At 45.6% G+C, this 16,986-nt stretch overlaps 1 protein-coding gene across 1 annotated transcript in view; it reads left to right on the forward strand.

Moving 5' to 3' along the window:
• The window catches only part of TPM4 (tropomyosin 4), a 258,690-nt gene that overhangs the window by 92,598 nt on the left and 149,106 nt on the right, over positions 1–16,986 (forward strand). The gene's annotated exons all lie outside the window — the stretch shown is intronic.

Here is a 16,986-nt window from a genome sequence, read left to right on the forward strand (position 1 = left end):
AGGGAGCATAGGTTGTGTTTTCGTCAGTTCTTCCTGTTGAAGGCAGTGGTTTAGAAAGGGAAAGAAGAACACTGCAAATACATGACTGGCTGTGTAGATGGTGTCATCAGGAAAAGTTTGGTTTTTTGGACCATGGTTTATGCTTTCAAGATGAAGCTCTTCTATCAAGAGATGGTTTGCACTTCACAAAGGTGGGGAAAAAGCGTATTTGGCTTTGCAAACCTGAAGTCTTTAAACTAAATCCTATGGGGGAGAGAGACAAAAATTTAAAGCCTGTAACTGGAGATGAGAACACTAAAGATTTGCGGGGAGTGGCACATATGTGAGGAAACATTAACTCGCAGGTAAGAACAGGAACAAAAACCTCAGGGCACATGGATTCAGATGTCTCTACACTAATGCGCAGAGTATGGGAAACAAGCAGGAGGAACTTGAAGTCCTAATACTGGAAGGGGACTATGACATTAAAGGCATTACTGAAACTTGGTGAAATGACACTTCTCCCTCTGAGGCGGAGGACATCTTGGGTGATTCCCACCATCCAATCAGGGAGGCAGGAACTAACTTTCTTCCTCTTCCTGTCTAGCCTGTGGGACCACCCTCTCTTCAGTTCTGTTCCTGCCTCCAGGGAGAGCAGTTCTGCAGCAGACTAGCTCTGCTGCCTTTTTTCTCTCTATCTCTTGTTTATCTTTCTTCTTCCTCAAATCATTCTTTACCTTACTCCTTACTTGCTTCATTACCTTACTCTACTCCCATTTCCTCTTCTTTTGCTCCTCTTGCCAAAGAAAGAAAAGAAGAGGAAGAGATGGTCTCTAGAGAGTCATCGGACTCTGAGGAAAGCTTCATGGAGAAGAATTTGGGCTGTTCCCACGGAGAGCCATCCTTCCGGTGGCGGGAACAGGCCCAGCCAGCACCAGCATGCCTCTGAGGCTGTATGGGTTCCCTGGCAAGGAGAATATGGGCTGTTCCCATGGAGTGCCCGTCCTACCGATGGCGGGAACAGGCCCAGCCGGCACCAGCATGCCTCTGAGGCTGTATGGGTTCCCCGGCAAGGAAATGGCCTTGGAAGAGACGCAGGCCTCTCAACAGCCCCATCTTCCACAGAGGGAGCTTGTTAAAACAGCGTGCCTCAGCCAGCCAGCTGAGAACAGCGCCACCTGGTGGAGCTCAATTTTGGCGGGAAACAACGCAACGCACTTGCCAATCTCCTGGCAGGAGAAACATGGCTGAAACATAATCCAGACACCCAGAGCTCCAGCCGACAAGCCCAGGGGGGCCACGTAAGTGTTCCCCCGAGCGTGTTATACCTCCAGAATTCCTGTCAGCACTTAGACTGGCTGTGAGGGAGGAAATCCTGTTACTTTACCAGTCAGAAGCACCTTGGCCCTATAAAGATTCCAGGAATCTCCTCAGCCCTGGCTCCATGTGAATGTGCCCATGCCAATCTCCTGCCTGGAGATTTTACAGCAGGCCTTTCTCCTTTGGATTTAGCCCTGCTTTTACAACAGGATCTAGCCCTGCCTTTCCCTGTCAGATGGGTAATGTATAAAGGGCGCAATTTTGCTGGTGTCTTTGAACCTTTTAACTCTTAAGACTAACCAGGAGAGAGGAAATAGTGGTGTGGTGTCTACCTCCTCCTCCCTCCATGAGTAAGGCTGTAGCTCTGTGGAAGGGCTTCTGCTTTGTATGCAAAAGATCCAGGTTTGTTCCCATTAACTCCAGTTTAAGAGATTAGGTAGATGAGGAGAAAAACCTCTTTCTGAGACCCTGGTGACCTGCTGCCAGTCTGAGGAGATAACACTGACCGATGGTCTGAGTCAGAATAAGGCAGTTTGTAACGTTTATAAGTCAGGGATCCCCACGGAGCAGGGGAATCACCCTCAGATGGAGTTTGTAATGTCAGGGAGAAGGATGAATTCCTTCAGATGTGGAAAAGGAAGAAATATCCCTACCAGAACAGTCAGCCCAGCTGTCAGAATCTGAGGTCTACCAGTATTTACACCTAAGACATTCTCAGCCTTATAGCTGTAAAAATTAGCCTTGGGGGAGTAGGACCCTTAGACTGGGAATACTAAATCCAGCCCAGGGAAACGAGTCACTTCCTCGTGAAGGTTCCTCAGAAAAGGTCCTCCCATTTCCAGAATATTTGTGGAGAAGGTTCAAGGCTGAGTGTTCTACACCATAAGTCAATTAATAATCCCCAAACTTGGTCCCCCCCCCCCAAAAAACACCCCTGTACTTACTACCTTTTTTTGCTATGAGTTGTTGCAGGTACCTGCGACGGAACCCCCAGTGGCTACTCTTCAGTCATCTGGGCTCTGGTCAGAAGATGGGTAAGGATCAGTCAGAGACCACTTAGACAAGAAGAGAGAGGCCATGCTAACAAGAGCTCACAAGGCCGTGACCATGACTATTAAGGCTACAGCTATTGTCTCTATTGCCTCAAGAGTGTCAGGAGTATGGATCTGGAAACTGATCCAACTCCTCCTGTACAACAATAGCTGCCCTTACAGAAATGTAAGGGCCAATACCTTCAAGACAGACATCATCCTGGATACATTTACCTTTTTCTTCTAGGATTATGGTCTTGACAGCAGTGACAAGCTGGCACGCTTGAGTAAGAGCATGGCCAGCAGATTCACACTCTAAAAATATCATCCTGGCTTACCTCTTTCAGAGAGACAAGCTATTTGGGGGTGCCCTGGGAAAGATCTAGATTGAGACCTAGGACAGAAGAATGTGTTGCCAAAAACACTCAAACAATCTGAGAGGAGATCCATTGGACCTCAGCCTTTTATTCATAACACACACTACTAAGGTCCAGACAAGATTCCAAATGGCCATCCTGAGGTTAATCTAGGCAACCCTTTAATAAGGGTGTGTGTGTCTTTTTAAGACCACACTTGTAGTATAGCGGTTAAATAACTGAACAGTGATGCAGTACTCTGCAGCTTTACTTCTCATTGCTGCCATGAACTTGCCATATGGTCTTGGATAAACCAGTCCTCTCAGTCCCAGCTCTCCAGCTGTATTGTGGGGATAATGCTTACCTTTTCCCAAGATCAAACAGACAGTTCTCCACACGGGGAAAGAGATCAACCTTAATACCCAGATCTCTAAGACAGAACTTGCTAGCTGTCCCGTGAGAGGCCAACTACTCTTTACCATCAAGCTTAGGTTGACAAGCAGGCAGGCCTTACACATAGTCTCACAAGGCTATTCCATACAATTTGAAAGCTGCCCTCCAGAAAGGGGTCTACTCAATCTTCTTCTCAGTCCCTAAAAAGAATAGGGACTGGAGGGTGTTATTAGACCTCAAGTTTTTTGAACAAGTTTATCAAATTATATCACTTCTGAATGGAGACTCTGTGCTCAGTTGCAGTGACTAATCAATCAGAAGAACACATGACATCTACAGATCTCACAGAGACATACCTCCATGTACCAATTCTGACAGCCCATCAAAATTATCTAAGATTTTATGTTTTTTATTATAATAATAATAATAATAATAATAATAATAATAATAATAATAATAATAATAATTGGCAGTTCTGAGCCATCCTGTTTTGGCCTGTCCGTCACACCAAGAGTATTTACAAAATTCATGATCAACCTCATCATATGTTTCAGAGACAGGGGGTATTCATGTTCACTTGTACCCAGATGATCTCCTGATCGGTTCAAGAGAAAATCTCACCACAACACTCAATTCACCATTCAGTTCCTACAAGCTTGAACACCTGGGTTAGATCACAGTCACCAAAAGGGTTTTTTCTATCCCTCACCAAAGAAAAGGTCAGGAAGACCAAACTGCTGACTGAGACTGTCATCAGAGTGCAAAATCACTTCTCACAACACTACTGAAACTGATGGGTTTGCTAGTTGCTACCTACAATGCAATACCTTTGGGGTCGTCTATAGGCAAGACCACTTCAGACCTTACTTAGATCTGATTAACAACAGATCATGGAGAAGACAGATCTTCCCATTCAGATACCACTTCAGCTCAAAACCCATCTGAGCTAAGGTCACCAACCCAATACAAAGCAAAAGATTCATGATCCTTCAAGAACAACAAATATTTACAGGTGTAAGAATCAGGTTAGGCATGCCTTCCTATCAATGACGTAGAAAGGGGGGCAATTTGTCTGGCCCTTTTCCAGTTCAGAGCTCTGTATGGACAAGGTTGCAGACAAAATATATATAAACAAGCAGGGGGGATTCAAGACCTTGAAGTGACACAGGTGGCAGCAAGGATATTTACCTGGGAGGGTGGTCACCTAGCTTCAATCAGAACTGTACACATCAAAGGCATATCCAATGCCCAGGCAGACTGGCTGAGGGGACAACGGGAATAGTCCCTTAAGAAACATCTCATAACATTGCACTTCACAACACCTCATGAACCTGTGCGCGCTCCAACACAGCCATCAACTACTGGGGTACATGACAAGATTTGTTCTACTCACAAGCAAATGCCCTGACATTGCAGTGGCCATTAGGCCTCCTCTATGTATTACTACCCTTACCAGTAACAGACCATGCCTTTCCACCCTCCAACAGATGGTGATATTTCCACCTCTCATCCTACTTACCTATCCGGTCAAGTTACAGCAGGGACCAATTTGGCTCCCTCATTTAGACTTATTCTGCTTAACCGTGTGGAAATAGAAAGGAACACCTTCCTAAGATGGGAATATTTCTGAGAGGTGGCCGACATTCTCCTAGCATTCAGAAAACAGTTTATGCTCAGAATTTACAACTCTTATTGGGAAGCCCTCATTCAGTAGACATTTTACACAGCCCTGACCAAGCATCCATTTGAACCAGTCAAGGATGTTCCCCTGAGAAGGCCGAGAATGAAGACTATCTTCCTTATTATGTTCGCGTCTGACAGAAGATTTAGTCAGACCTGAACTCTGTATCTTTCCCAATAGTAAGGTGATGCCTCGTACTGTCTTCCAAAACCGTATTCCAAACTGCATAGTTTGCAAGAGATAAGGCTACCATATTTATACCTGTACCCTAAATAGATGAGGGAGAGGCTCTGACACAACCTAGATGTCAGAAGGAGGATTAAGGCCTCTGCTCCGAATAGTGCAAATTAGAAAGTCAGTCATACTGTTCTTAAATATATCTCATCTCAGTTTAGGGAAGAAAATGTCTTCAGCAGCAGTAGGTGCCAATAGCAAAACATACACTATCGAAACTCCTAAAAACTCTTTTTGCAGAGGTTCCTTGTGGAATACCAGCTCACTCTTTGAGGAATGCTACTACCAGTGCAGCGTTACACGGGAACACTTTTGTAGAAGGCTGCAAGTTTGTCAGTCTTGACCTTATTAAGATGCTACAAATCGAATCTATATGATTCAGCGGACACCGACTGTAGTGGAAAAGTACTGCAGTGCATGATCATGGACGAAGACCACATCCCACCCAGAAACTGGAAACTGCTTTGGGAGCACCCAAGATGTCCTCCGCCTCAGAGGGAGAACGGACCTTTGGACACTTACCGTGAAGGGTCCTTCTCCTCTGAGGAAAGGAGGACATCTTGCCCTCCACGGGTCTCCGTCCTTCTCTACCCTGCTGCCTCATTCTTATACCTCCTCCGGGTTATGCTTTATTTACAGTACATGTTAATGCAACAGGTGTTTTTTCTCTCAGTATTAACAGTTGCTGAATGATAAATTCAATGTTACTGCTTTGTGGAGTCACCTGAACTGAAGAGAGGGTGGTCCCACAGGCTAGACAGGAAGAGGAAGAAAGTTAGTTCCTGCCTCCCTGATTGGATGGTGGGAATCACCCAAGATGTCCTCCTTTCCTCAGAGGAGAAGGACCCTTCACGGTAAGTGTCCAAAGGTCCGATTTGGAATACTAGGATTGAGGGATACAACTTGTTCAAAAGGGATAGACAAATAAGGTAGGGGGGAGGAGTAGCATTATATGTAAAGGAGATAAATACTTCTGAGGAAATATATGCATCTGAGCATGGGAGTTCATTTGAGAGTCTCTGGGTAAAAATAAAAGGAGTAAGAAATGATATTATGGTGGGGGTCTGCTATAGACCACCAAGCCAGGCAGAGGACTTAGATGAGACATTCCCAGAACAAATTACGAAGTTCTCAAAGAGACCGGACACAGTGATCATGGGAGATTTCAGTTACCTAGATATCTGTTGGAAGTCTAACTCCGCTAAAAATGAAGGGTCAAATAAATTCCTGACATGTCTTGTGACAACTTCATTTTTCAGATAGTGGAGAGAGAGAAGCAAAGGGATCTGCTATCTTGGACTTGATTCTTAAGAAGAACTGGTTGACGAGGTGAAAGTACTGGGCACCCTGGGTAGCAGTGACCATGTAATTTTGGAATTTATAGTCTTGGGGAAGGGAAGAGCTGTATGTAGTCAAGACATATAGGTTGGACTTGAGGAAAGCAAATTTTAACAGACATAGTTATGCTAGGTAGAATCCCATGGTCAGAAATAGTTAAGGAGAAGGGAGCTCAGAAGGGGTGGGAATATTGAAGGCACAATCACAAACAATTCCTATGAGAAGGAAAAATGGGAGGAGCCTAAAGAAGCCAAAGTGACTCCATAAGCAGCTTTATTTCTGAGTTAAGAAATTAAAAAAAGACTCATTTAGGAAATGGGAAAAGGGCCTTATAACCAAGGATGGATATAAATAAATTGCCATTGCTTGTGGGGAGAATGTTAGAAAAGCTAAAACTCAGTATGAGCTTAAGCTAGCAAGAGATGCTAAAAACAACAAAAAAGGTTCTTTGCTTATGTTCAAAGTAAGAAAGTCCCATTGCAGGGACAGGGAAAGGAAATCCATGAAGAGGAGGGCAGAACTGCTCAATTCCTACTTTCCCTCGACGTTTATGTACTACTCCTATGCTGATCCTAGGATCTAACTCCCTTCTCTCATCATGTGTTCTGTTACTGCCATGTTGAGCATCATTTCCCTCATGGGAGAAGTTTCTTTAAATGAAACTAAGTCCTCAGGGCCAAATGAGTTACATCCAAGGACACTAAAAGGACTCGCAGATGTCATTTCTGAGCCTCTGTCCATTATTTTTGAGAATTCTTGGAGAATCGCCAAAAAAAGACACCAATACTACCATTGTCTCAAATTGTTCACATGGAGTTCAGTTGAAATAGAAGGATATCTCCAGGTGTAACCTGGAGGTGTTGGCAACCCTAATATGGTGGGATATAATTCCATAGAGGCCGCACTCCAAAGCCACCATTGCGTTCCAGATAATTCAGATCTGTAAATTGAAGGTCATAATTCTGTGAGATCGCTAGGCGGCTTGGCATCCAATGTTAGAAAGCCAGAGACTGCAAACTCCAAAGCTACCATTGACTCCAAGATAGATAAAAGCTTTCCTACGGAGCTCAGATGTAATGGAAGTAGATCTCCAAGCAACACATGGAGATTTTGGCAGCCGTACGTTGGAGGGGCCTCAGAGGGGAATAATTCCTAAAAAGTCATCCTACAAAGCCCAATTGTCTACAAGATACTTAAAATCTGTCATATTTTGTTCAGTAGTAATTGAATTAGAACTCTATCCCTCACCTGGAGATGTTGGCAACACTATTACAGAGGGCTCAATGGGGTAAAATGCTGCAGACCCCAAGAGCCACCAGCTCCTCCAAAATAGATAACTGTCAAATGGATTTCAGTTGTAATGCAAGCATATCTCAAGGCACCACACGAAGGTGTTGGCAGCCCTCCTAGTGATGCCCTAAGAGGTGGTGTTCTCTCCTTGCAAGTTTTGTTGGAAATTAGCAGCAAGGATAGATTGCAAGAGGAGGGTAACTACAGGATCTTTTAACCAATATATACCAGGATTGCTTGCCTCTGGAAAACTCTTTAATAAACAGGTAGATGTTTTTCTTAAAGAAGCGGTAAAAGAACAATTGCACAGAATACACACAGCACTCACACCCAGATCTGACTAGAAGACAGTAAAGAAAGTGGGAAAGCAGTTCCTAAGAAGACTCAGAGTTACCAATCTAGAAGAGAAGGCAGGACATCCTGTAGGGTAGCAGCGTTGAGTGACCCACACTTGGTGGCATGGAGAAGGAGGGAACTCGGAGCCAAGCTACAAGTGACGCCTGACACAGGTTGGACACTTGTCAGCTTCCCTCAAGTTTTGATAGGAAATGTAGGCATCCTGGTCTTGCAGCTGTAATGGAGAGCCAAAACCAGGACGCCTACATTTCCCATCAAAACTTGAGGGAAGCTGACAAGTGTCCAACCTGTGACAGGTGTCACTTGTAGCTTGGCTCTCAGGCCCAAGTCTGAGGGTGCAGAGCGAAAGATCGCAAGACATACTGGGCTGCTAGAAGGCCACCCTATATATAGGAAAAATCCATTCTTTGGGTCAGGATGGAGATTTTTGCTTCAAACAATAATTCACCAGGCAATAAAACAAGAGGTTTTACCAATAAAAACCAATAAAAACCAATAAAACCAGATCAAGCATCTCTGCGCAAAAGGCTGATTGACAGCTCACTGAGCATGGGACAGGAAGAGCTCTCAGATACCTGAGTGCCATTAATTAGGGAAGAGGCAATGGGGAAGATCAGAGGACTCGGGAACCCTGAAAGATCACCACTTTGATACGTAGATTTTGCATGAACTCCAGGGGGCTGTGAGGCTGTCAGCCCACCTTTCCCATGGCCCACAGTTCAGGACTCTTCCAGTCTCCTGACCAGGAGATGGCAACTGTATTCCTGCCTTGCCAGGATGAAGCTGAAGTTGGTTCCCAATTCCCAGTTCCTTAGTTGCAGGCCAGTTCCTAGTTCCTTATTCGCAGTTCCTAGTTCCTTATTCGCAGAGCAAAACACAAATATTGGGGGGAGTTGAAAAGCTCTGTACTCCAAAATAAAGACCATAGGAGCACATATTAGACACCTCCGTATTCAGCGGACTCTCCCCTCTAAGTTGACATATACTGGGTCTTGCTATAAAGCAGGGTAAGAGATACAAGCCCTCTGCAAACCAATCTTACAGGGCCCCACATCACACAGCCCTACTCTCACTGTACTGCCTGCTACAACCAGACAGGTGCTGCTGGTGCCCATCCAAACACTGGTTCTGGAGCCAGGACCGCCTGTTTGGGCTGCCTCCCAGAAGCCTTAATATCATATTTTTGATCATTCGTTTGGGTTTTCTTTCTGAAAAAATCTGCTTCAAAACACTTGCACCATTGACAATCTGTTGGAGGGTGGATTCTATGGCATTCAGTATACCTCGCTAGAAAAGAGTCCAGGAGCACCTTTAAGACTAACCAACTTACAGGTGCTCCTGGACTCTTTTCTATTTTGCTACTAAAGACTAACTCGGCTAACTCCTCTGGGTTATACCTTGCGGATTTCCCTCCTCTCCCCCTAACCTGGCTTTACCAGGCTCCAGCCCCCAATTCTCCAGGCATTTCCTACCCCAGAGTTGCCAACCATACACTCTCAGTGCATCTTGCCTGGCAGGGTTGTTGTGAAGGCAAAGTGGAGGGGAGGAGAATTCTGTACGGTGCTTTGGGTCACCGTAGTTGAGAAAGGCGGGTTGTAATAGAAATAAATAATAATGTTTGGTTTTAGGCAACTGTACGTGTAAGAAAAATCCTGGTTTTTTTTTTTAAATTCCTCTGAAAGTCCAAAGAAAATCAAAGCAAGAATGAAAGTCACCCTTGTCTGATTTCTGGCGTCTAGATGTCAAAAGTGCTGTGCTGGTTATTCAGTATTGAGATTTCAGTTCTTAGTAACAGCTTTATTGAAACTGGAAGCAGACAGACTCAAGACAGGCTCAACAGGAACCAACTATACACACACGAACCACGCTCCTTTTTAAAGCAACAACCAATAGGCACACACAACTAGAGTCCTTAGTTTGCGTTGACAATATACAAAGTAACTTATTTACAGTCCAGTGACTGGTCTTTATTACACAGCACCGATTGGCTGCTGCCAGCAGGAATAGAAATGAAAGTCTTCAGGAGCTTTATCTCAGACAGAAGCGAAGTCAATACTTAACACTGGTAATCAACCATTTCCCCACTGATGTGTGAATTACTGGACTCTGGATCGAAGCAGCTTCAGATGAGGGGTTCTGCGCCATATATATATATATATATATTCTGACGTTCTCCCCCCCCCCCCCGCTCCATGTGTCAAAAGCTCACACGGTTTCTCCAAGGTGCTCAGTTGCTATGAGTCTCTTAATGTTTGTCCTTCCCCAAAGTCCAAATGACAGGAGCCTGCCGCAAACTTCTCCCCCACCCCCTCTTGTAATCCAGGAGAGCATCAAAGGAACCGCCAAGGAGCCTTAGCTGCTGGCGGCTGGAACATTGGCTTCTGGCGAGGAGGATGGATGCAAAGCGCTGGGGTCACACAGGATGCTGCAGGCTGTTGAGGCATGGCTGGGTGCTTGCAGATCTGTAGCTGACCAATAGAAGAGTGTAGCCGCTGCGAGGCAGAGGACAGCAGCTTGCCATCTCCAGGGGCAGGAACAAAGGCCTTTTAGCCGGTTGTAAATCTCTACGGAAAGCCTGCAGGTGAGGACCACGGCTCCCTGCATGAGACGGGAAAAGGGGAAGAGGAGGAGGCCGTTTCCATTCTGGAGAAGTTGCATCTCTCTTGCTGAGCAAAATAGCAGTTGGAGAACCACAATACTGCGGGGTGCTTAACAGGAGGCCTGCAGCACCCTTTGAAAATCCAGCATAAGCAATAAGCTTTCCGAATGGGCTGGAGGGGAAAGTTTGGCGTACAACTACAAAGGTACCACCAACTCTTTGAAGTATGTCATCAAGAGAGAGGGGGGGAAAGGAAGAGTAAGAATTCTATGTAGAACAGAATGCCCAGAAAAGAAAAGCCAGAGGAAGAAATGTTTAGGGTAAAAGTTTGGAAGGAGTGTTGTCTCCGCTTAATGGGTCAAGAATGGGTATCAAATGATGATAAAAACGAGCGGGGGGCGGGGGAAGCCTCCCATCATTAGGCAGGCCAGTGTCAGGACAAATGTGCACGGCAGAAGAGAACAAGGGATGCAATCATGGTTTGCCTGGTAGGTAGACCTGGCCTCCGGACCTGCAGAGCCCAGGGCTATCCCCCCCCTCCCCGCCCCATGGTTTTGTTTACTGAATCTTCCCAGAGGCCAGGTCTACTTCCCATTCATTGCCAGGCCGGTAGACCTGTAATACAGACAATGGGGCACCGGGTGGTATTACCAACCACACAACAGCGCCACCGTGTGGTACTAATTCGTAATTACTCAAGTCACATGAATGGTCTTTTAAATGGTTAGAATGGGGGGGTCAGCAACAGTTCAATACATTCAATTACAGTACATTCTCAATAGTCTAATGCAAACAATTAATGCTACTAATAGATGACAAATGGGCTTCCAGTATTTATCCCGTTTCTGAAATCCAGTTCCTTCATCAGGTTAAATAGAAAGAAATCTTCAGAAGGACACATCTACTTTCCCTCATATGAACAGTCAGTAATTGTTGGAGAAATACAGAAGGAAATTCTACAGCAAAAGACAATGTGCAGACACTCAATACCAATGTCCAGTAGTACCGTATCAAAATGTAAACATTAAATAAATCCAAATTCAATCTTGTATTTACACACACAGTCTTGGTAGGAAGCTTACAATTGTGGTAAATCATATATTTAAGTCATCCAATAGGATATTACTTGGCAAAATATAATGAACATGAAATATATAGCATACTCACCCACAGCACAGGCATGTCACCTAGGTATTCCTTTTGAGAAGAACATTTTTGTTGTAATGAGGGAATTTGGGGCACATTATATCACGAACACATTCTTCATCCGTAAAGACCTGTACCAATATCAAATTCCAATAGGACAAGTTCTTGTATCATATATAGTTCTTCAAAGGACAAAGTCAATAGCAAATAGCTTAGTGAAAAGCCCAATAGATTGTGACAATCTTACGGGTCAACTGGTTCCCTTTTGGTCCAGTTTCACAGTTGTTTTTCAAAGGTGTCACACTGGTACCAATGTCTGGTGATATTCTTAAGTATTCAAGTTTAATGTCTGTACATTATTGACAATGATAGCACCTTCTGCAGCAGCGGGATATCAGTGCTCTTTTCACCAAGAGCTCTTTGCTTTTGACTTTGTCCTCTGAAGAAATATACATGATGAAAGAACTTGTCCTTCTAGAATTTGGTATCGGCACAGGTCCTTATGGATGAAGAATGTGTTTGTGATATAATCTATATATCGGCTGGATATTAGGAAGAACTTTTTCCTGGTCAGAGTAGTTCAAAAGTGGAATCAGCTGCCTAGGGAGGTGGTGAGCTCCCCCTCACTGAGAGTTTTCAAGAAGAGGATGAATGGATGAATATTTGTCAGAGATGCTTCAGGCTGATCCTGCACTGGGCAGGGGGTTGGACTAGATGGTCTGTATGGCCCCTTCCAACTCTATGATTCTATGATTCTATGATAAAGACAAGTGTCCTGACTGACTCATCAACATCCAGTCCAAACCCCTGGACCTAAAAACATGAAATTTGGAAAGAAGAACATTCCTTTCATGATGTAAACACCCACTAAGAAGAGATTTTAAGAAATCCGCCCCTTACAGGGGTAAAAAGTGTTTTCTCAAAGGAATACAGCTTCTGTGTGTGGCTGGCAGGCTGCTGCCTGCTTGCGCCCCTGCCCACTGCCAGCTCAGCCACTCTTCCCTGAGCTAGCATTTCAAGGTTGTTTGCATATGCGGGCTGATTGGGGCTCACACCATTCCACACCTCATTCCTCTCCCCCCAGACAGTTGGAACCCAGAGGTCATTTGCGTATGGGGCCTGATTGGTCCTCACCCCCCCACACACACATTCTAAACAGTATGCAGTTGGGAGTCTTTGATTGGGTCCTGAGATAAAATACACCTCCCAATCCTACCCTAAAAGTTCACAAGGGTTGCCAACTAAACACACACACACACACACACTTTATTGTGGGTTGTACACTTCTGTTTAGTAAGTTTTCAGGTTATAGTTTTTTTCTATCTATACACAAACAATTTAACTCTTTCATGACTCAAGTGGATGATACTTGTAAAAATCCCAACAGCAATTAATTGCAATTGAATAGTGATCAGTGTAACGACCTCAGTCTGGGGTCGGGTATGCTTTCTTGGCTGCTCACTGGCTCCAGGGACAAAAAGGACCACAACGAGCTCCGCTTCGAGGGTCTCATCTGGCTGCTGTTCTCGGGTGTTTACAGCACAGCAGTCTCCCTGGCAGGACGCTGTATCTGAGTGCAAGCACAAAAGCACCTCAGAACAGCCCACGAAGACAGAGGCCACAGCCACATCCCGGGACAGGTTGATTCTGTATCTGAGTGCAAGCACAAAAGCACCTCAGAAGAGCCCACGAAGACAGAGGCCACAGCCACATCCCGGGACAGGTTGATTCTGTATCTGAGTGCAAGCACAAAAGCACCTCAGAACAGCCCACGAAGACAGAAGCCACAGCCACATCCCGGGACAGGTTGATTCTGTATCTGAGTGCAAGCACAAAAGCGCCTCAGAACAGCCCACGAAGACAGAGGCCACAGGCACATCCCGGGACCGATTGATTCTGTATCTGAGTGCAAGCACAAAAGCGCCTCAGAACAGCCCACGAAGACAGAGGCCACAGGCACATCCCAGGACAGGTTGATTCTGTATCTGAGTGCAAGCACAAAAGCGCCTCAGAACAGCCCACGAAGACAGAGGCCACAGCCACATCCCGGGACAGATTGATTCTGTATCTGAGCGCAAGCACAAAAGCACCTCAGAACAGCCCACGAAGACAGAGGCCACAGCCACATCCCGGGACAGATTGATTCTGTATCTGAGCGCAAGCACAAAAGCACCTCAGAACAGCCCACGAAGACAGAGGCCACAGCCACATCCCGGGACAGATTGATTCTGTATCTGAGCGCAAGCACAAAAGCACCTCAGAACAGCCCACGAAGACAGAGGCCACATCCACATCCCGGGACGGGTTGATTCTGTATCTGAGCGCAAGCACAAAAGCGCCTCAGAACAGCCCACGAAGACAGAGGCCACAGCCACATCCCGGGACGGGTTGATTCTGTATCTGAGTGCAAGCACAAAAGCGCCTCAGAACAGCCCACGAAGACAGAGGCCACAGCCACATCCCGGGACAGGTTGATTCTGTATCTGAGCGCAAGCACAAATGCACCTCAGAACAGCCCATGAAGACAGAGGCCACAGCCACATCCCGGGACGGGTTGATTTAACACTTACAGGCTGCTTTCCACAGACACCTTTTTCCTAAGGGTCATGAGGCAAAATTAAAGGCTGAACTGTTTACTGAGGGTGCAGAGAGGGGACTAGCCCCAGGTGTGGCATCGCTACTCTCTCCCAGACGGGGGCACGGACTTTCCAGTTTCTGAGGGGGGGGCACTGGGGCTGGGCCAGAGGTCCTTAAAAGAACCGGGCCTCATAACATCATAGGGAGGGGGCTCTACTATCTATCGAGGCTGGGCCATGGGGGATTTGAGGGAGGGGCTCCCTACAAATTTAGGGGGTCCCAGGCACCCCTGCACACACCCCTAACAATGCCTCTGGGCTGGGCCAGACCTAGGAAAAGGTGGGAGTTGGCCAGTCTCAGCGTACTGTTTTTGAACTTCACTTTTAAGATGGTCACTTTAAGATCTGCAAATATACATGCCCTGTGCATACGACAAACTACTGGTCACAAGTTTGACACAGAAAGGCAACACAGAAAAGCCTGTAGGGGAACGTTTTTAAAGTGTTTGTGGACATTCAGGAGTCTTGTTTGTGTCTTAGTACTGAAATTTACTAAATTATGGCATCACAGACGCCTTCGTTTGGTAAACGCGAGGTTGAAGTCTCTGAGCCAGGGCAGAATACAAAACAGTTGCTGTGCACTCAGTTTCTGAGCAATGTACAGAGTTCAGACTAGTAACAATCTTCTCACTTCGAAATTATATCTTGTAAGTGAGTAGAGTAGAAGCACATTTTGAGGCAATTCAGAACAGTGCCCATAACTATAACCACAAAGAAAAGTCACAGTTATGCCACTTAGTCTTTTAAGTTACACTGTATGCATTTGTTCTAATTAATGTTCTTTGAATGAACACATTAGCTATAACGCTAAGATCCATTTCCTGGGAGATCTGTTTATGCCCATGAAGAAGAGCCACGCGTTTGAGCCTTGCCTGTCTCATGCTTGGCTGTAGAAAGGTTTTTATTCTACAAAGGCATAAGAAGGGCCTTTCTGGGGTGCAGGAGGAAACGGGGATGGTATGGCCTGTTCTGATAAGTTTAGCTAATTCTGGTAGTAGCTGATGCAACATTTTCCTTGTCTGACTATTGTGGCCTGTACACATTAAATGTTCTCTTTTGGTCCTTGGCAAATATGTGCGAATGTCTGTTGTGACAGGCTTACCTGGGCTGTGAATGAAGGGTGTCATCCTTGGAGCTTCTAACTTTTTGTAAAAGCATTTCAAATTTGCCAAAGAGTTGTATAGCTTTAATCTGACCCGACCCGAAAGATCTCCAGTTAGTGAAGAAAAGTAGCTGGGGTTTAGAAGTGTGGGAACTTCTGGGCAGGCAGGGCAGGTGAGCAGCCGTTGAGGTTAAGAGTATACATGAAAACACACAGCAGCTGATGTTCAGATTCCAAACTCTTAAAAGATGCTGTATCTGGGGGATTTGGGGCCTCCTGCAATGCAAAATTTAACTGTTCTCAGAGCCGGGCTCTCGTTCTTAAGGAGAGATCACTGCTTGGTGTGTTGTAATCATATAGAAACAGCCTGTACTGAGCCAGGCCACTGGGCCATCTTGCTCTGGGTGGTCTCCTCTCCTCTAACTGGAAGAGTCTTTCCAGGCTCCCAGGCTGAGAAAGGCCTTTCCCAACCCTAGAGATCCTTTAATTGGTGTCACCAGAGATTGAATCTGGGGCCTTCATTCAACCCAGGGATACAGAGAAAGGGCAAGGCTGATGGTCTTCGCTTGATCTTCATTTCCTCTCTTTGTCAAGAAGGGCCCCCCCCTTTGACTAAGAGGAACATCCAAGAGCATGGGACCCTCAACTTCCTAACCAGTCCACTGGTTGTAGGAGCCAGGCCACCCTCAGAAGCAGCAGGTGAGCTCATCCTCAGATTCTTTATCCTCCGAGCTCTCACTGTCCTCAGATTCTAAGATTTATCAGGCATGCCCAAGTCAGCCTCACTTACCAAGCATCTCTTCTGCACCCTACCTTGGAGCCAGCTGGAACCTCAGGGGGTACCTGGGTAGTAGAACGCATTCAGCTGACCGTGGGCATGTCCAAAGGAACAGAAATGTGAGTATTACCCAAAAAAATACAAGCAGGGATTCAAAGCAAGCTAAGCTCCTAACAAAATCCCCCCCGCCCCTCGCCACTCAACAGATGTGTCGTATCTGTGTAGTCCTGGCTGTTCTCTCTTAGCCTAGGCAACCACAAACCTTGGTCCCAAAATGCAATGAAGGGACACAGATACTCACAAATCTCACTGGAAATTGACTGCATAAGCCAGCCACACTCCCAAGATTTACCCGTTGGAAAGAAAGCAATTTTTTTTTTTTTTGGAATCTGCTTTTACAGTTGGAGCAGTGAAAATAGGAAACATGTTCTAGTGTGCAGATCCTTGATGATGGAGTTAATGAGGTCACTTGTTTAGTTGATTAAGTCAGGTGACCACACATTGGCTGGAAATGTTCTTTGGTGGAGTTTTTCTGATCACAATTAAGCTACAACTGTTTCCAGAACTGCTGGTGGCACATTTTGTATGCTGCATGTTGTTAGATTGAGGCAAAGTCGCCATTACATAAGTTGTTTCCAAATACTGCTAGAACGCCTGCATGGTGCTGTAGTTCTCCAGGTGGGCTTGCCATTTATCTGAAAAGTAGACATGGGCACAAACCATAAAATGAACCAAATTTCGTCACG

Source organism: Eublepharis macularius, chromosome 5 (genome assembly GCF_028583425.1).
Source record: "Eublepharis macularius isolate TG4126 chromosome 5, MPM_Emac_v1.0, whole genome shotgun sequence".
In the NCBI taxonomy this organism is placed as follows: Eukaryota; Metazoa; Chordata; class Lepidosauria; order Squamata; family Eublepharidae; genus Eublepharis; species Eublepharis macularius.